The sequence below is a fragment of the Mauremys reevesii genome, linkage group 2 (genome assembly GCF_016161935.1).
Source record: "Mauremys reevesii isolate NIE-2019 linkage group 2, ASM1616193v1, whole genome shotgun sequence".
Classification (NCBI taxonomy): Eukaryota; Metazoa; Chordata; order Testudines; family Geoemydidae; genus Mauremys; species Mauremys reevesii.
In genome coordinates this window covers 138,413,000-138,433,425 of record NC_052624.1, presented here as the reverse complement: position 1 = coordinate 138,433,425, position 20,426 = coordinate 138,413,000, and the positions used below count along the sequence as shown (strand labels likewise).

The following is a 20,426-nucleotide window of genomic DNA, read 5'->3' as shown; positions in this document are numbered from 1 at the left end:
AAAGCTATTACAGCAGTACTTACATCCATTTTGTGTTCACTTTCCTTGGCCATTTGAGCAACTGAGTTATCCAGCTATGCTGGAAGAAGGACAGGAGACACTGTATGTGGTTTAATTAGGCCTCAACATTATTCTTAAATGTCTGGGAGTACCCAGCAGATAAAAGAGTACAGTGCAGGTAATTCCATAATCATTTCAATATATACCTGGATGGGATTTCCATCACCCCTCCTTACGCATCCTGCTCCCCAGCCAACCCTCTGCTAGGGACTTAGCCCCCCCCCACCCCAGTCCCTCTAATGAGGGTTGAAGGGAGCTATAAAAACGGGGTTGGCTGCCTGCCATACCAGTCATAAGATTATCCCTCCCCCTTGCCACTCATTTAAAAACTACTGCCTTTAAATCCTTTACCAATTCATGTTATCTGCTCACTATATCCCTTCCCTATGGAGTACCTGCACAGGACATCCGCCAACAATTATTAACTTGGCTGCCTCCCTCCCATATCTAGCCTGTTTCCCAGACATCTCCTAATGCCCCCTTTAATATTGGCTAAAAAACGTGTCCCTCCCAAGTCTGACAGGTGGACTCCACCCTCACAGATAATTTGGTGCCATGTATGCTATGGCTGGATGCAGAACTATCGACACTCCCCCCCAAGACAATGATATAAACAATTTTAATTACGAACTAAGGGCCAGATTCTCAGATGGTGTAATTGTTGTAGTTTTATTGTTTATGCTTTAGAATGGGGACCTTTTACTCATGTGAGAGATCATTCTCACATGAATGAGATAACATGCACTGATAAAGCCTCAACTGGAGTATTGCGTCCAGTTCTGGGTGCCACGTTTCAGGAAAGATGTGGAAAAAGAAGATTATATGTTCACTCCATGACACAAGAATACAGACAAATCAAAATGAATATTGTGTTAACCTCACAGAATGGCCACATCTATCTAAGGTGATGCATGGGCTAGCTTTCCAAAGTTTGCTATATATGTGCAGTTCACCCTAACTGAACTGATAACACACAATAGGACTGCCAAGATAGTTTTGTCTTTTCTATTCATTTAACATAGTGAAATATTTCCTAATCCTTGGGGACAGATACATAACTGTTGTAAATCAGCATCATTCAGTTCATTTTGGAAGAGGTACATTGATTTACACGAACAGAGAACCAGACCGCAAAACTTTTGGTTTTTGTATTATAAACTAGTATGCAGTCTTACTGTTTGCATTCATTTTTGCAGCATCTTAATGCTACTTGTTTCAATTTCTAAATTGAAATTTTTCAGATTTTTTTTCTCTGAAAAGAATCTTGATAGTTTGATGTTTCATCCTGATTTAGGATGAAAATAAATTTAGAAATACCAGAAATGCCTGTGGAATTGAAATTTCTGGTCTTCAACCAGTTCTGGTTCTCGTTGACTTAAATGGGCTTTTAATAGTGCCATAAACTTCTTATTCTCATTTTTCCAATCTATAAAATAATCTCATGGGAGTTTTCTGAGGATTAATACAGACAATGTTTGTACAGTCCCCTGAAGATGTAAAGCACTAGAGTATATAGTAATGCTTTGTTAAATGAGAGTCTTATAAAAGAATGGAACAAATAAGAAGTCCCAGTTTTCAAGGGATGATGGTTCATTTCACTGTTAATTTAATTAGACCAGCAATATTTACTGAGCTTGAAAAGACATGTTACTGTTTCTCTCATGCTAGTGTATGAATGCTGTGTGGATTAGTAGATTAGTGCAGAAACTGACTCCTGTTGGCAGAGAGTAATCAAGTTATAAATCAGTATGTTTCTGCATTTCCTCATAAAATTAAACTATTTGAAATCAGAAGTCTAATGCTTTTGACATCAAATGCTTGAAAGAATGTATCTGAAAGAGACAGCAAGAGGAAACAAATGGAAGATGGATGATAGTATTTATGATTCCCTGTAATAAGCTTCTTTATAGTATGCCAAAGATAAAGTTTCTTAAATGAGTTAGCTGCCTTTCTTATGGAAATAGGATATTTCCATGCCAGATCAGACCACTGGTTCATCATATCCCTTCACCTTCTCCTGGACGTGTCCTCTACTTGGGATGAAATCCTGGCCCCATTGAAGTTAATGATAAATCTACCATGGTATTTTCTCCCATGGTATTTTCAGGCAAGGGCAGCACACCATACACTATAACACACCTGGTCAATTCAAAAGGAACTTTTTAAAAGGGTTGTCCCATAATGTTGCTTATAAATATTTATTATATGTTGAGTCATGGGGGGTAAGAGGAAGGAAGAGGACAAGGCCTTCTTAATGCACCATAGAGTGTTGGAGACCTTTTTTTTTTTTTACACATAAGCCAAAACCATTCACTACTTTAGTAGCCTTATTTTTTCCCTGGTGCTATATCACATGTAACAATGAAACAACACAAACATCTGTTTTCAGCCAAATTTAAGATTTATTGTAACCCTCAGATAAAGATTTATCTTGTCTTCAACACAATCAATATTTAACTCTCAGGTCAATAAGTCCTGATTGAATCTCAACAGAAGTCAATAGCTACCTATTATGTCATCTAATGGACAAATATATTGGAGGTGTTGGGTCTAAGAAGCAAAATAGCATTTTTAAACACACTCATCACAAGTTTATTGAAGGGATTTCATTACACGTTCCATATATAACATACAGCATCCTTTTTTGTGTGTGTTGGAAAACAATAAAAGTGTTCACCTAGTGAAGGTTCCTAAATCCAGCACTAAGCATCTGCAGGAGCCATGAATTTCTGTCTGTTGTAGCAAACTACTATTTTATACTAGCTGGCTATTCAATCAACCAATTGCCAAGAGTGCAGCCAGAAAGCCTTCAGATGCATTAATATGTTTGTTTTCTTGATCTTTTGGGGGGACACAATGGAATTTGCAGAAATAGCTTTTACCATAGTGGAGGCAGATCAGTAGTACTTTTATGACTAAAAAAAATCCAGAATTAGTGACTGTGGTGTTTAAGGTGGTCCTGCATTTCTCCACCCATACTTCTATTCTGTTCTATATAGGTTATTATACTGCACTCAGACTCACCATAGTATCTGAGTATCTGCCAGTATTGCATTAAACCATGTGACTAACATCCATTACATGTTGTTTGTTCTCTCATCCCCTCCCCAGAGGGAAAAAATATGCAATGGAGTGTCTTATACACACACACACGCACACGTACATTGCTGTGTATTTATGTTAAGAGAAGGCAGGTCAAAGAAATGTGTCTTGCACTTGGAGTGGAAGATGGTAAGATGTGTGATAGTCCTTAGATCCTGGGGGAGTTCCTTGCACAGTCACCTACCAGCCCCCAAGAAAGATCTATCTTTCACACAGACGACCTTTACTCTTATTGTTGAGAGTTCTATTGTGCCCGAGGAGCAGAGTTGTTGACTACAGTCTTCATCCCAGGATTTTAAGTGATCTTTTACATATTCTGATTCCAGACCATTGAGCACCTTGAAGATAAGAGCCCAGACCTTGGATTTGATTTGCAATTGTGCAGGAAGTGAGTATAGAAGTGGAGGACAGGTTCCATATGATCAAGGTAGCCTGTGTTGCTGAAGAGACACACAGCAGCATTCTGTACTAGTTGGAGTTTCCTAAGGATATGTCCACACTACCCGGTGGATCGGCGGGTAGCGATCGATCTATCGGGGATTGATTTATCATGTCTCATCTAGACGCAATAAGTCGATCCCCGAATGCACTATCATCGACTCTGGAACTCCACCAGGGTGAGAGGTGGGAGTGGAGTTGAGGGGGGACCCACGGTCATCAATCCCGCACCGTGAGGATGGGAGGTAAGTCGAAATAAGATATGTCGACTTCAGCTATGCTATTCCTGGAGCTGAAGTTGCGTATCTTACATCGACCCCGCCCCCAGTGTAGACTAGGCCTAAGTGCTGAAAGCTTCCAGGTTAATCACATTGTGGTAGGCCTGCTGAGAAAAGGGGAGGGATAGCTCAGTAGTTTGAGCATTGGCTTGCTAAACCCAGCGTTGTGAGTTCAATCCTTGAGGGGGGCTCTTAGGGATCTGGGGCAAAATCAGTACTTGGTCCTGCTAGTGAAGGCAGGGGGCTGGACTCAATGATCTTTCAGGGTCCCTTCCAGCTCTATGAGATAGGTATATCTCCATAAATTTAAAAAGTGACAAAGGTGTGAATACCTGAGGCAAGATTATTGTCCACCAAGATGGGACAGAGTCTCCTAGCCCACCACATCTGATTGAAAACATTACTTATGGATGCTGTGGATATGTTGGTTAATGATAATATTGTCCACAGTTTTAGCATGGTTTGGTATTGTTCATCCAAGAATCTATAGGACACTGATTAACAAAGCACTTAACCACATATGCACCTTTAAATATGTAAGTAGTCCCACAGACATCTTCAAATTAACTTCAGTTGGACTACTCTAGTCATCAAAAGTTACATATATACTTCAAGTGAGTCTCAGGATTGGGGACTAAATGCTTTGCAAACATTACTTAAATCTCCCCATACTACATGAAGTAGCTAACCATTAGGTCATTTAAGAGATATGTAAATGAGGTCCTGAGCTTAAGAGACTTGTTCAAAGGCACATAGTGAATCTGTGGCATAGATGGGAAGGAACCTAACAATCTGCTGCTAGAGCATGCTGTCTCCCTGGCAATACATAGAGACTGACATTTTATATGTCAAAGCACTGTAATGTAAACAGATCAGTAAATCAAACTGAACTGAAGTGGAGTGAAGGTGAAGAGGAAGTGGAAGTATTCTCCTGAATGCTTTTTTTTTCCTGTCAGTTTTCATGTCTATTATCCAGTTGGATCCCATGTAAATGATCCATTCTGATGCACAGTTTCTTATCTTGGCCCTGTCATTAAGGTGATCTGCTGTCTGTTGAAACTGCAATGTTATGTAACAACACGGGCAACCACATTAATTATCTCCGATTGTTTACATACACAATCAAATAATCATTAAAGACAAAAAGGTAAATTTAATTGGCATAAGAGTCCTACTTAAAATGATAAATAGGAAATGCAAAGTTAAGGTTGCAGCTCCAGCCATTGTGAAGGAAGTAATAAATGGAACAGCAGCAGGCATTATGGTTAGGACAAGTTGCAGCTTTATGTGACTTTTCCTGCTTTTTGTCGGTTTGATTGAGACCCTAGAGATTGAATTAACAGCCTTTGTGAGGTTGGGAAGGTGGCAGTGAGTTTTTGTTGGAATGATTATGTGCTCCTGAAAATCAATAATGCCGCTATTTTCAGAGCTTGTCCTGGTACAACTGTCAATCTAATTTTTTAAAAATTATCTTTCATCCTAATTTTGGTATTGTGCAGACTCTGGCCATGTGAAGGAATTGCCAACTACCTGAATAGTGACAATAGCAGGATGCTGGCTTCTTTTCAAACAGTAGCTGGACTGTCCAGCTTCATATTTTAGGAAAGATATGTATTTTAGGAATATGTATCTTTTTAGAAAAGTATATGTATGTTAATTTCCCACCTTTTGAGGCCCAAAGGTCCTCTTCCTGCTACAACTGGGGAATAACTCTGCTCTTGTTTCACACTTGATTCTTCACCTGTACCTTTACATTTGCCATCTGTAGGGCGGCTTTGCCGCGGTTCGTCCCTCAGCAGGGCTGTGGGGTATCTCACCGCCTCGCTCTAGCTTGCCGTCAGTGGGCTCTGCGGTCGTGGGAAATAACGCACACTCAGTTAGGGGCTCAGGCCCTTGGAGCGGGGCTGAGTCGATAGTCAAATGGTGGCCCAGGCCCTAGGTCAGGGCGGGGCAGCCAGCGAACAGTCAGAGACTCAGGCCCTTGGACAGGGGCTGAGTCAGCAGTTCACTAATAGCCCAGGCCCTATGTCAGGGTGGGGCCACAAACAAACGGTCTAAGACTCAGGCCTTTAAACAGGGGCTGAGTCAATAGTTCACATGGCAGGAGGTCCTAGCCTCTCCAGGCCAGGGAAAAGGGGGAGTCTGCCACCCAAGGAGTGGGTGGCAGGGGGGACGCAGGCCCTCCCACTCCACTGCGTCCCAGCCCGGGGCCCTAGCAGCGGCAGAAACTCACTGCTGTCAGTGGGGATCCTGGCCGCAACACACTGACATAGGCTCTGGCAGCGTTGCAGCCAGACTGGGGTTGGCTGCCCCCGGGATACTTCCACACTCCCCCTCGTAGGGTACCTGAGTCATGGTAGCATTGCCGGCGGTCTTGAACACCATCGGTTCCTCTGGGTAAGTAGCGGATGGTAGGCTCGGGGTAGCTGACAAGAGGCAGGCTCGGCTCCCCCTCGGGGTAGCGGGCAAGAGGCAGGCTCGGCTCCTCCTCGGGGTAGCGGGCAAGCGGCAGGCTCGGCTCCTCCTCGGGGTAGCTGGAGCGGGGTAGTCTCGGCCAGTCCTCCCCGGGGTAACGAGTGAGGGGTAGGCTCGGCCAGTCCTCCCCAGGGTAATGTGCGAGGAGTAGGCTCGGCCAGTCCTCCCCGGGGTAATGAGCGAGGGGTAGACTTGGCCGGCCCGGTGCAACGTCAGGCCGGCCGCAGTCTTCTGCTGTCTCCCAAGAGGGAGCTCGATCGCAGACGTCTGGCCTCTCCAGTGGCTGGTTCCCAACTGAGCTCTGCCGGTGAGCTTTTATACTTCCGGGTCTGTGCCGTGACCTCTGAGGGGCGGGCGCAGGACCCAGTGACTCCACCCACGTTGATGTTAGGGGAGGTTCGTCCCTCAGCAGGGCTGTGGGGTATCCCACCGCCTCGCTGCACCATCCAACGAGAATTCTGTCTTGTGGATAAGATTCCTTGTGATGAAGAATTTGAATCTGCTCCCACTATCTAAGGGTCTTACCCAGGGCAACCACTTTCATCCCCTCCCCCCCTTTCATCTCAAGTTGCATAGAGTTGTTTCCTCTCACCAAGTGCCATGGAAATATACACACCTATAGGGAAAAAAATCATTTATCTGAAGAAGGAGCCTATAATGGATGATTTCCTTAGCTTTAACCTCCCCTCTCCCCCATCCCCTGCACAGTCATTCACTCTAGTTCAGCCTGCCTGCCTGGTGTTATGAATCTGTTATGAAGGAGCTTGGAGAGAATTTTGTAAAGAGGTAGATATTTGTTCACCCAGGGCCTCAGACATCTAGGCAGCAATAGAATTAAACATAGCAGGGACACAATATCACTGCAGGCCCAGTCGACTGTCCATCACTCAGGGAAGATCTTTTCCCATGGTATGAAGCCTTCAGGGCCTGTGGTGCTCCTAGAAGTTGATTGACCAGCTTCTAGGATCTGAATATTCAACCATTTCTGTTCCCACCCAGATTTTATTCGTGATAGAAACCCCACTGACTCAGACCACAACCACAAGCAAGTGCTGCCAGTATGTGCTGCCAAAAGTGCTGAAGTGATCTCTGTTCTGGAGAGAGTTAGGAGCTTACCAGTATTGAAGTCAGGGAGAACAACTGTGGAAACTTTTTGCATCTTAAACTACAAGATATTGCAGCCAAAAAGTCTTCAGAGTGTCTGGACCGGGACAGCAATTTGGGAGAGCTCCCCATGATGGAGAAAATATTGGCCTACAGTGGAGTGACCTGTAGCTTGCTCTCACTAGCAATCATAGCGAGAGTGGATTCAGGTGTGGTTGTATATGATGTGGGCTGGAGGAAACTTCAATAAGGGCCTTTCTAATGGAACTTCCTCAGTTCTTTCTCTGTATTTAGCTTTCTCCATGTCTGTAAAGAGTCATTATGGTAAGGCTCTTTGCAGCTATTGTTAAAACTCCTATGCTGGAGCCTTCATGAAAGGAATTCCAGGGGAATAACTAACACCCTCAGTGGGCTGCCAGGGCCTCTCATTCCGTAAACTGGATTGCAAGGAGTGAAGCAAAATACTGAGAAATGGGATATATTCAAATGATGCAATACAAAATGATAACATGACAATAGTCTGTTCCTGTTGGAAGGCATATCTTCTGCTGTGTGACTGGAGTCACAGCAGATTCTAGATTACAGAACTAGGTAAGGCCATTCCTAAAACACAGGGATTTCACAACTTTTCGGTCTCTGACCGGTTAGGGTAGAGTTACACAGAGCTGATTAAGAAGTCAGATAGTCATCCCAAGGCAACATAAAGAATACAAAGGTCATTATTAGCCAAAGACCTTTTTCACCCACTACACCTTCTGGGTCACATGTTGGAGTTATGAAGTTACTAGATGTTGGTATGCAAGCCAAACGAGTATCATCATATCAGACATTTCATAGTAGTTACGTTGCAGTCCCTGTCAGAGGTATTAAATCTGCCACTGCTGAGAGAGTTTCTGGTACCACGCACCCATTGTGAAGAGTGTCTTGTCGTCATGCACACACACAAGCACACAAAGCCAGCACGTTGTATGTCACTGCTAGAAGTAGTAATATATTTGACCGTCAGTCCAGTCTGAAGGGTGTCCTGACCACAGATAAATTTAGGCCAAGGTAAATCTTTAATACTAGAGGAAGAAATTTAGGGGGGTCTAAAAGCAGTTCAAACAGGGATTTGTCAGAGCTAAAGTCATTTTGCTGTCACTAAATCCTCAGGTGATTATCGTCCAGTACTTATATCTCAGACCCCTGAACAATTCCGTAAGGACACAGCAGCTTGATTGACACTGAAAAGAAGAGAAATCAATGAAGAGCCCAGTTAGAGAAAGAAAATCACTTTGAAAAGGTTGCTTGGAAGGGAGTTATGGATTGGGGGAGGGTCGCAATATTTGGTCGCTGTGCAGTTCCAGAGCTATTAAAGGTGTTTAAGAATAATAAGACCTGGAATTCACCTTTTAAGATCTTTAGGCCTAAAGATGTTAATCCTTTTAGACGATTACATGTTAATTGCAGATGCATCAGGATAACTTCTAAAATTACACTTAGGGGCCTCAGTACATCTGTTAAAGGCCTGGGGGTATGGCTAAATGCAACTCTATTTTTACTTCCTCCCCCATCTTAGATTTCCTGAGTGTTTGAATAAATGCGGAAGATTTATCTGAAACATGCCTGAGTCCAAAATCCTATCTCTAATAACTTTGTGTCAGGAGGTGAGTGTTAATCCCTCCATCTCACAGGAAAAAAAATAGCCAAGCTACTGATGACTAGTGATGTTGCTGCCCGCCTTTCCCTGGCGCCACTCTACTGACAGGGCATTAAAAGGTCTTTTCTGAAATCCAGGAAACATCTAAAGAACTGTGGAACAATATTGGCTTGTCAGAGACAGCTTGTAGTCTTGGCTCCCAGCTCAATGACCATTCTTCTAGACCAGAGGTGGGCAAACTATGGCCCATGGGCCACATCTGACCCACAGGACCCTCCGGCCCTTGAGCTCCTGGCCCCGGAGGTTCGCACCCAGCCCCTCCTCCACTGTCCTCCCTCCCCCACAGCCTCAGTCGCCAGCCACGAGGGCTCCAGGCAGCTTGGTAAAGGGGTAGGGGGTGGGGAGGGGCTTGGATAGAGGGCAGGGGAGTTCAGGGTGTGGATGGCATGGGGGTGGTCAGAGGTCGGGGAACAGGGGGGTTGAATCAGGGCAGGGGTTCCAGGGGCAGTCAGGGAGAAGAGGTGGTTGGATGGGGTGCCATCAGGGGGTGAGAAGCGGGGGGAAGGGGTTGGATAGGGTGCGGGAGCTGGGCCATGCCTGGCTATTTGGGGAGGCATAGCCTCCCCTAATTGGCCCTCCATACAATTTCTGAAACCAGATGCGGCCCGCAGGCCAAAAAGTTTGCCCGCCCCTGTTCTAGACCATATCATTATGGAATCTGGTTCTTATTGTGTTGCAAAGCACTTAAATACTGCCCTGCCTCTTGCAGCACCTAGAAATAGCATTTACTATCTGTGTCACTTGAAGATTATCACTAATAAAGCACTTATGTCTATTGTATCCCTACAGGGATCGTTGTGGTTCTTGCTCCTGCGTGCACTGCATCATGACATTTCTTTTTTCAGACCCAATTCATCCCTCCCCATTTATAAGTGGAGTGAAAAGCATTTAAAGAACCAGTTTTCTGCCCTCAGTTACATCCAGACAATCCCACTGAAATCTGTAAGAGTTGTACCTGATCATAGAATTGAGCCTATTTAGGGCCAGATGCTGAGAGAGTTTATCAGTGTAACTTCATTATTTTCAGAATACATGCTCAGCTTCGGGCCATTCATGTATATTGCACAGAATATCACTTCTTTTTTTTAAAAAATATATAGAAAGCTTTAGATTTTTGCAGTGTGTTTAAAACTTGGTATGTTATGAGATAAATTGGTTTGCACTGGAGAGTGCAAGTGTTTTGTTTGGTTGCTAAATTAGTCAATTAGTTCAAAACAGGTCAGTGAGCCGAAGTCAAAGGGTAATGTTTTCAAAAGTGAGCACAGTCACCGTGCTGTGAACCTGCAATCAGCAGATGCCAGAGACCCAGGCAGAATCCCTTCAGTATCACAGTGATTGGGAAGCAGCACTCAGACAGCAATTTGCGGGGAATGGGACAGCTACAACAGCTCAGCAGAAAAACAATCTGCAGGTAATAGGATCCTGCTGATTCAACCAGCTACAGGAGCCAGAGAGGAAAAAAGAATATTTTTAAAATGTGGATGTAAACACCAACTGAAAAACCGAGAAACCTGGCATCCATCTTACAGCTCCTTTAACTATGGACAGTAGAAAGAATGTCAGGTTTTTTTGCCCAGCTAATGTGGCCTATTGCTATGGTAGTTCTATAACAGACAGTTCTTGAGTTTGCAGCCACTGTACATGACAGATTAGGTTTTCCTTTCTGTTCACTGGCAAGTAGCATTGGCAGCATCTACTGCATTTTATGCACGTTGTTAGCTCTGCATTAAGAAAGTGTTGAATATATTGTGATTACATTTGGCATCCAGAAGAAATTATTGTAGTTAGGTCTTTCCACTCTACCAGTGACGGCTTCCTTCAATCAATAGATATTATTGCTTTTGGAAGGCTCGTGCATGAGGTTTTTGTGATTTTTTCGTTCTGGCTGCTATTCAGAAGCCTTCTTGGCAAGGCTTTCATTATTAATGACAAATCATGACTGATTTTTCCCCTCAGTTTCCTTATAACACCATCCTAGCTAAATTAACTTGATTTAATTTAAAAAAGTATTCTAATTTAGTACTCACTTAATTGTGAAGTCTGTGAAAGATAAGTAAAATATTTCTGCAATAACTTGCTCTAAAGAGGAAACTTCTCTCTTCTACACACACAGGCAGTGTCCATTAACACCACAATCTTTAATGTAACAGAAATTTGACCCCTACATGAGGGAGCATTATCAGTTCTATTACATTTTCTTGGCTGTAATTGTCAGATCTAGTTTCATGGCTGACTTGCGTAATCTCAGCAAGGAGCACAATGCAAGATACGTTTTATCTAGAGAGGGACTTGAATGAAAAGTTTGAATCCAAACACCTACATTTTGGAAGCATTCACAGTCTGAACTGTGACTAAAATCTCAATTTCTAGATTATTCATATCTTTATAATTAAAGCTGAACAAAAAACTTGAATCCAAACTTTAGGAAGCTACAGTTTTCTAGCTTTAATTTTAAGTGTATTTTGTGATGAATAGTTTCAGAGCTTGTGCTTCTTCAGTAGTTACCCTAAAAAGGCAATAATAATACAAAAATGGGATGGGATGACCTCCTTGAAAGTTGTTGTGTATTCATATTTAGAAATTCATAATAATATGCTCATGACAGTCCATTAAAATAATAAGCTATCAGAAAATGAATCTAAAAACCTACCCCCATATTCTTAAATCAAAACAGATGCAGAAATACAACTTTCATCCACCGGGAAAAGATGATACTAATGAAATTATCATATTCCAATGCTTTCGGTAGCACTTTTTCTTTCTTCGGTAATTAGTCAAAATTCCATGCATAATCAGTGTATAAGATGGACATTTAAAAATATATTTTGAATTTAGTACATATGATTATTATCTGATTGACAGCACTAGAAGCTAAAATACTAATCGCACAGGAGCAGCATAGGTGGTGTCAAAATGGGCTGGTTTGAACCTGTCTGCTTGGTCAGCTTCATATTCCAGCAACAAAATAAAAATTTTCACATGCAAAGATTGCACTTCCATGTGGCAAATAGAGTAACTGCTAAAGGGAAATGAATATTCCTAGTTAGTTTCTATTAGCTACAAGCCTTTTGTGTTAAGAATGTGGAAAGAAAAAACTTGGTTTATTCTTTTCAGATGACATGCCTATCAACAGCAACGTGATTGCTCCATTTGCAATTCTCTAAGAATCTTGTTTGGTTAGTTGGTTGTTGTCTACAGGTTACATCTATGCAAGAAAGAAAAATATAACTTGTTGCCAAAATATTACCCTAATTTTAATATGCATGTTCTATATACATATTTATGCAATTTAAGTATATATTTTATGTGACTGGATTAAAAATCTTTTTGCACTGAATATAGCCTCAGACAACATACCCAGGCAAGCAAGTAAGAGGGAGTAAAAAAACTCCAACCTTTTAATCTCTGCAAGGACTTCCCTAGACTTTGGGCCCAAGCATTAAGGAGCAAGCAGAACCACTTGCCTATTTATTTGCTCCCAAGAAAAGACAGGTGGGAGATTCTCAGGAAGGGGTAGAGAATGGGAAGATCATTGGCTCCACACATTGCTATTCACTAGCCAAACTGGGAGAGCCAGTGCAGTGCCACCTAGGATTAAGGAAGAAGCAAGAAGAAATTGTGAGCGAGAAGGATTTATTTTCTATATAGAGAAATTGCTTAGACATTCTCAGAACTGTCGTAATGTTAGTTAAAATTTACCAATTTAACCCTCAGCACATCCATGGCGTAATATACCACTTGGGATATATGTTGCGATAACTCATGAACTATTGGCCCTCCAAATATGCTACTTTAGGACATTGCATATGCTAATAGATAACGCATTGCAGTGACAGTGGTTGCTGTATACATAAAACACTGCAAATCCCTGGATATCCACTTTATATTCGCGGATATCTGCATCCACAGAGCCCAATTCGGTTGTATTGTTTAGCATCCTTGCAGATCGCGGAGCGGATGTGGATCCACATTTTTTTTATCCACACAGGGCTCTAACAGTGAGATAGATGCTGGTGCAGGTACACGTACACATACATATAAAAGGTGGAGTGTGGATCAGATACAAGTTAATTATCATAGATTGGATGCAGATCCAAATTTTTTTAATCTGTGCAGGGCTCTATATATACAATCACCCTGCTAATTCTTTCAATTTGCTAGTAATTTCTTTCAATTTGCTAGTTAAATAAAATTGTTGGGTTTTTTTTTTTTTTTTTTTTTTTTGCCAAACACATTAAAGAACTGTTCTTAATTTCTGAATGAATTTGGGGACAAAAGTCCCCAACAACACAGTAAGTATAACTTTTTTCATTATACTTGATTTTAAATATTTTTGTCCTAAAATATTAAAGCATTATTCTTGGTTTCTGAATGTATTTAGGGTACAAATATCCTCCATCTCACAGTTCATGTAACTTTTTATACTGTTCAATTCAATGTTCAATGAAATTCAGGGTTGATAAATGTAAAGTAATGGATATTGGAAAATATAATTCCAACTATACATGTAAAATGATGGAGTCTAAATTAGGTGGTACCTCTCAAGAAAGAGATTTATCCACAATAACTCCAAGATCTCTGAAAACATCCAGTGAATGTGCAACAGCTGGGAATGTTGGGAATCATTAGGAAGGGATAGGTAACGACAGAAAATAACATATTTCCTCTATATAAACCCATGGTACACCCACATCTTGAATATTGCATTCAGATCTGTTTGCCTCTTCTCAAAAAAAGATACACTGGAATTGGAAAAGGTACAGAAAAAGGCAATAAAAATTATTAGGCATATGGAACAGCTTCCACATGAGGAGAGATTAATAAGACTGGGACTTGTCAGTTTGGAAACGAGATGACTAAGGGAGGATATAATAGTGGTTTATAAAATCATGACTGCTGTGAAGAAAGTAAATAAGGAAGTGTTATTTACTCCTCATAAGGAAAGAAGTAGGGGGTCACCAAACGAAATTAATAGGCAGCAGGTTTAAAACAAATGGACGTATGTCTTCACACACTGCTCAGTCAATCTGTGGAACTCTTTACCAGAGGATGATGTGAAGGTCAAGATTATAACAAGGTTCTAAAAGGAACTAGATAAATTCATGGAGGATAGGTCCATCAATGGCTATTAGCCAGGATAGGCAGGGATGCAAAACCGTACTCTGAGGTGTCCCTAGCCTCTGTTTGCCAGAAGCTGGGAATGGGCAACAGGGGATGGATCACTTAATGATTACTTGTTCTGCTCATTCCCTCTGAAGCACCTGGCATTGGCCACTGTCGGAAGACAGGATATTGGGCTAGATGGACCTTTGGTCTGACCCAGTATAGCCATTCTTATGTTCTTATGTTTTACCTGTGCACAGGAGAGAAGTTCCTTTTTGTGTTGGATTTTGAGATTTCAAAATGTTGTCTTTATTCCAAAATGGAATGAAAAATGAAAAATTCATTATTGGTAGGGCTGTCGCAATTAAAAAAATAATCATGATTAATCGTGAGGTTATAAAAATAATCATGATTAATCACACTGTTAAACAATTATAGAATACCTTTTATTTAAATATTTTGGATATTTTCTACATTTTAAATATATATTTATTTCAATTACAACAAAGAATACAAAGTGTACAGTGCTCACTTTATATTTATTTTTGATTACAAGTATTTGCACTGTAAAAACAACAACAACAAAAGAAATAGTATTTTTCAATTCACCAAATACAAGTACTGTAATGTAATCTCTTTATCATGAAAGTTGAACTAACAGACGTAGAATTATGTAAAAAAATGGCATCCAAAAGTAAAACAATGTAAAATTTTAGACCCTGCAAGTCCACTCAGTTCTACTTCTTGTTCAGCCAATCACTCAGACAAACAAGTTTGTTTACTTTTACAGGACATAATGCTGCTCACTTCTTGTTTACATCACCTGAAAGTGAGAACAGTTGTTCTCATGACACTGTTGTAACTGGCATTGCAAGATATTTATGTGCTAGATGCGCTAAAGATTCATATGTCCCTTCATGCTTCAAGCACCATTCCAGTGGACATGCATCAATGCTGGTGACGGGTTCTGTTCGATAACAATACAAAGCAGTGCATGTTCATTTTCATCATTTGAATCAGATGCCACCAGCAGAAAATTGATTTTCTTTTTTGGTGGTTTGGGTTCTGTAGTTTCTGCATAGGAGTATTGCTCTTGTAATACTTCTAAAAACATGCTCCACACCTCATCCCTCTCAGATTTTGGAAGGCACTTTTCTTAAATCTTGGGTCAAATGCTGTAGCTCTCTTTAGAAATCTCACATTGGTACCTTCTTTGCATTTTGTGAAATCTGAAGTGAAAGTGTTCTTAAAATGAACAATATGTGCTGGGTCATCACCCGAGACTGCTACAACATGAAATATATGGCAAATACATATGTAGGTAAAACAAAGCAGGGAACATACAATTCTCCCACTAGGAGTTCAGTCACAAATTTAATTAATGCATTCTTTTTTTTAATGAGCATCATCAGCATGGAAGCACGTCCTCTGGAATGGTGGCTGAAGCATGATGGGGCATACAAATGTTTAACATGTCTGGCACGTACATACCTTGCAATGTCGGCTACAAAAGTGCCATGCAAATGCCTGTTCTCGCTTTCTGGTGACATTATAAATAATAAGAGGGCAGCATTATCTCCTGTAAATGTAAACAAACTTGTTTGTCTTAGCGATTGACTGAACAAGAAGTAGGACTGAGTGGACTTGTAGGCTCTGAAGTTTTACTTTGTTTTGTTTTTGAGTGAAGTTATATAACAAAAAAAATCTACATTTGTAAATTGCACTTTCACAACAAAGAGATTGCACTACAGTACTTGTATGAGGTGAACTGAAAAATACTAATTCTTTTGTTTATGCTTTTTCCAGTGAAAATATTTGTAATAAAAATATTTACACTTTGATTTCAATCCAACACAGAATATCATATGTATGAAAATGTAGAAAAACATCCAAAATATTTAATAAATTTCAATTACTATTCTATTGTTTAACAATGCGATTAAAAAAGCAGATTAATTTTTTTAATCGTGATTAATTTTTTTAGTTAATCGCATTCATTAACTGTGATTAATCGATAGCCCTAATAATTTGTTTTGTGTTGATTGAAACATTTTGTTTTGATTTTGACTTTAAAAATAGATAATAAATAATCTAATTATAATAGATAATATAATGCAAAATAAAAAATGCAGACTGAAGTAATTTCCAAATGTAAAATCAAAATTTTCTATTCTGGAAATGTTGAAATGGGAAGTTGCAATATTGTTAGGATTCCCACCCCCCCACACCCCCAAGTTTTCTTCCAAAAAACAAATTAGGCAAAATCAATCTGATGTCACAAAACATTTCAATTTTTACAGATTTGCATATTCTGACTGAATGTGGTTCCATCAAAATTTCTTTGGCAAGTTCTAGTAATTACATTTAAATTGGGGTTAGATATTTAATTTTGAAATGTTCTGAGAATCTGAGGGAAAACTGTATCTGTAAACAGCTCACCCTGAAAAAAACACACATGATTTGGAATGATACAAATGTTTCTATTTTAGTGAGAAGTGTCATGCAAACTTCCTTTGGCTCTGGTGTGTGCAATTCCAGAACCTTCAGTTGCTGCTGAGAATGAACCTAGAAACTCAAAGCTGTATTGAGTTAAAACCACAAATTTTCCTATGGTTTCCTGTTTAAACATACTGTGACAGGATCCCTGGGGTGCAGCCTGGGACTGTAGTGCCGCTGTACTCCCTGAATTCAATCCAGCCTGGGCTGTCTCTCACAATGCTTTGCTAGTGACAAGCAGCTAGCCCTTCTAGGTGCTGTGATCACTCAGCACAACAGCCTGTGGAGCCCCACACCCAGCTAGATTGCATGATTGCTCCCAGAGCCAGTCATGAATCACACAGAGAAAGGCACCAGCACAATCCTCTCCCCAGTATCCAGCACTGTACCCCAGGAACTACCATCTTGTACTGCTCAAGATGGGCATTGCAAATTTATTAATTGTTTCACCACTTCAACAATGGAAAGTAGACATACACCAACCTTTGCAAAACCTGAGCAGATTTGCCCCACACTTCATACAAACTCACTGGTAACGATAAACAATTAAACAAATGTATTGAGTATAAGAGGTAGATTTTAAGTGGTATTAAGTGATAGGCAAAAAGTCAGAGTTAGTTATCAAAAGAAATAAAATATATGCACGCAGTCTAAACTCTCAACCCTATTAGACTGGGCAACATCTAGATTAAGCAGTTTTTCTCACCCTGTTAGATATTGCAGTCCTTAATATACAGGTTTGTTCCTGAAAGCTGGGCCAATTTCCTCTGTTGGAGTCTTGTCTTAGTTGCTTGCAGCATAGTTGGGGGCAAGAGAAGGGCCAGCATACAGCCTCTGTGTCTGTCTTATGCCCTCAGTCCATGTGCTTGGAAAACACAAGTCTAGGCATGTCTAGGGGGCATTGCTGAGTCTCCAAGCAAGGTTGAGCAATTCCCCTGGTGTGGCCTTATGTGGGTGAGTTATTGCATTGTAGCTCCCTTGCTGGACAACAGTTGTTGATGGATTGATTGATGCCTTGCTTGGTTACTTTTGTTGCTGTTGCCTCTGGGGAGCTAATACCTGGCTGATTCCCCAATTTACAGCATATTTTAGTGACAACCATACCACTCAATTCTCATATCTTCATATGCGTTAATGATATACATATCTGCATAGAGAAATGACTTTCACAGATCATAACCATTTCCCTGATACCTTATAAGGCATGCTTTATATGTAAGATCACAGTTCTATAGAAATGAGGAATATGGGGGTTACAGGATGCTCCCCCAAGGTATAGACTGTCACAAATACAGTGCTCCAAGTTCTGTTGAAATGGTATAGTACTTAGATATCCTCAAACAGGGCTGGCTCCAGCTTTTTTGCCCGCCCCCCAAGCGGCAAAGGAAAAAAAAACAAACCACAATCGGCAGCACTTCAGCAGCTGCTCTACCGCACCACTTCATTCTTCAGCGGCAATCCGGCGGTCTCTGAGTCCTTCCCTCCAAGAGGGACTGAGGGACCCGCTGCCAAATTGCCACTGAAGACCCGGACGTGCCGCCCCTTTGCATTGACCGCACCAAGCACCTGCTTCCTCTACTGGTGCCTGGAGCCAGCCCTTTTCTCTAAAGATTCACTGACCTTTTAAAAGTTTAGAGTTGGTAATGAAGTGTCAAACGAGTAAAGTTGCATGTGTTTTAATGTTACATAACCATGCTTAACCCTGTTCTGGAAATATGTTGTGTGTTTTGCTTAGCTGTGTGCCAGTCTATGGAATCTAGTGGCAAGGAAAATGACATAGCCTTCACTTTGAAAGTGGAATTTGTATTGTTTCAAATAGGGCCAGTTTGAGCTAATCTTGCAAAGCTACCACAAACTCCCTGCACTGGGCCATGTGCTAGTGATATGTATAGGACTGTAAGAGGAATAGATAATGATCCTGATCCTCATTTGGCATAAAGTGCCATAAATAGCTTCATTAATCTCAGGGGTGCTATATCAGTTTACTCCAGTGGAGGGTCTGGCTCATTGTTCTCAGAACTCATTTGTGTGTTTCTAGAAAGAATTAGGAAACTAGCAAGTGGATGACAGAGGTTTCAGAAAGCAGAAGGAGAACACTTTGCTCTGTACCAGCCAGGGGAAAGATTAGGGAGAGAAGCAGAGTGATTCTCATTGCAGAGCTGTCAGACATCACAACGTAGCTCATACTCCACCTCACACGTCACTGGAGCATGCACAATTAAGATCATATTGACATTTCAGCCATTCCCTACTGGGCTGAAACACCTGTGACGTGGAAGCTTGCTGTAGACTGCAGGTGATGCTTTTATGTCTAAGCCAGCCCTACTTTCAGTTTAAGTGTATCTAGGACCCAAGCCCAAAAACACTGGTAACGTATCACCAGTGACAAAAGTAATATTGGTCATGCCTTATGTGATACCTGCACAACCCTATTTTCATCAGTGTGCTTGAAGATATTGGAAGTTAGTAAACGTTTCTGCTGCTGATGTGTAACCCTTACTCACACAAGTGATCTCATCTTCAGTGTGGTTACTTTCATGAGTAAAGTCTGCTCGTTTAATTACAGATGTGCAGAATTAAGCCTATAGATCAGGGTTTTTTAAGAACACTGAGCTACAGCTGTATTTATATGAACTATATAAAACATTAACCATTTTTTTAAGTTATTATGATATTCTCTCAGACTATCCTGAAGAATTTTCCCTGTGTACACACATTGAATGTGTTGGCATGCAGCAGGTCAGAGGCTTCGCAAATAGTTAAAAATTAGGTTATGTTTGGTTCATTGAGTCTAGACAGGTTATCCATGTGAAGTTTATTTTCTAGTTAGTATAGTAAGAATGGACAAATCAAAACAGGCTCCATGTGGCCTCCATGCCAAGTTATATCCTCGGAGCTGGGAAATCCTGACTCATCTGCACCTCTTTCCAGCAGCTGGCCAATGGGTGCCAGAGACTCCCAGGGGAAGGAGCTAACTATTATCCCATGGTGAATGTCTCCCTTCCTCTAGGACTCCCCCCCCCCTTTCACTGCCAGCCTCATCAAGTTCCCCCACCCACTGATGCATTTGTTGTTATATCCCTGTCTGTTCTTCTGCATGGCTATCAAATGATTTAAATTTCCAAAGAAGCAACAGTTACCATATCAGGACAGTTTTATTTTAACAAGTTTAGTCTTTCACACATTTTTTAAAGGAAGCTTTGACAGTGGTAGGTTTCATTTTCTTTCTCTATTTAACAATATGTTTCAAAATGCTCTTACAAATCCTTTTGTAATTCTTAATCTTAAAGTGGGACTCTGCTCTGGGAAGGGACTCCTGCAGTTCCATTTATGTGTGAAATGCTCCGCACTGACAAATAATAGTGTGTTGGGGGAGCAGGGGTGTTCCTGACTGCCAACCTTGTAAACTCAGTCTGGGCTCAGAGGACATAGCTGGGTCATTCTATTTAACGTATCACCAGTGACAAAAGTAATATTGGTCATGCCTTATGTGATACCTGCACAACCCTATTTTCATCAGTGTGCTTGAAGATATCGGAAGTTAGTAAACGTTTCTGCTGCTGATGTGTAAAATTAAATAGAATCTTTTGTTCACTCATTTCTAGCTCTGTCGGCTCTGCTGGGCTAAACAGGAGTCAAAAAGCAGCAAAAATACATTTTTCTCACTAAGG

The 20,426-nt window shown here is 41.0% G+C and overlaps 1 protein-coding gene across 9 annotated transcripts in view; it reads left to right on the top strand.

Annotated features, from left to right (window-relative positions):
- Window positions 1–20,426, top strand: part of CDH18 (cadherin 18) — a 623,460-nt gene that overhangs the window by 481,779 nt on the left and 121,255 nt on the right. The window lies entirely within an intron of this gene.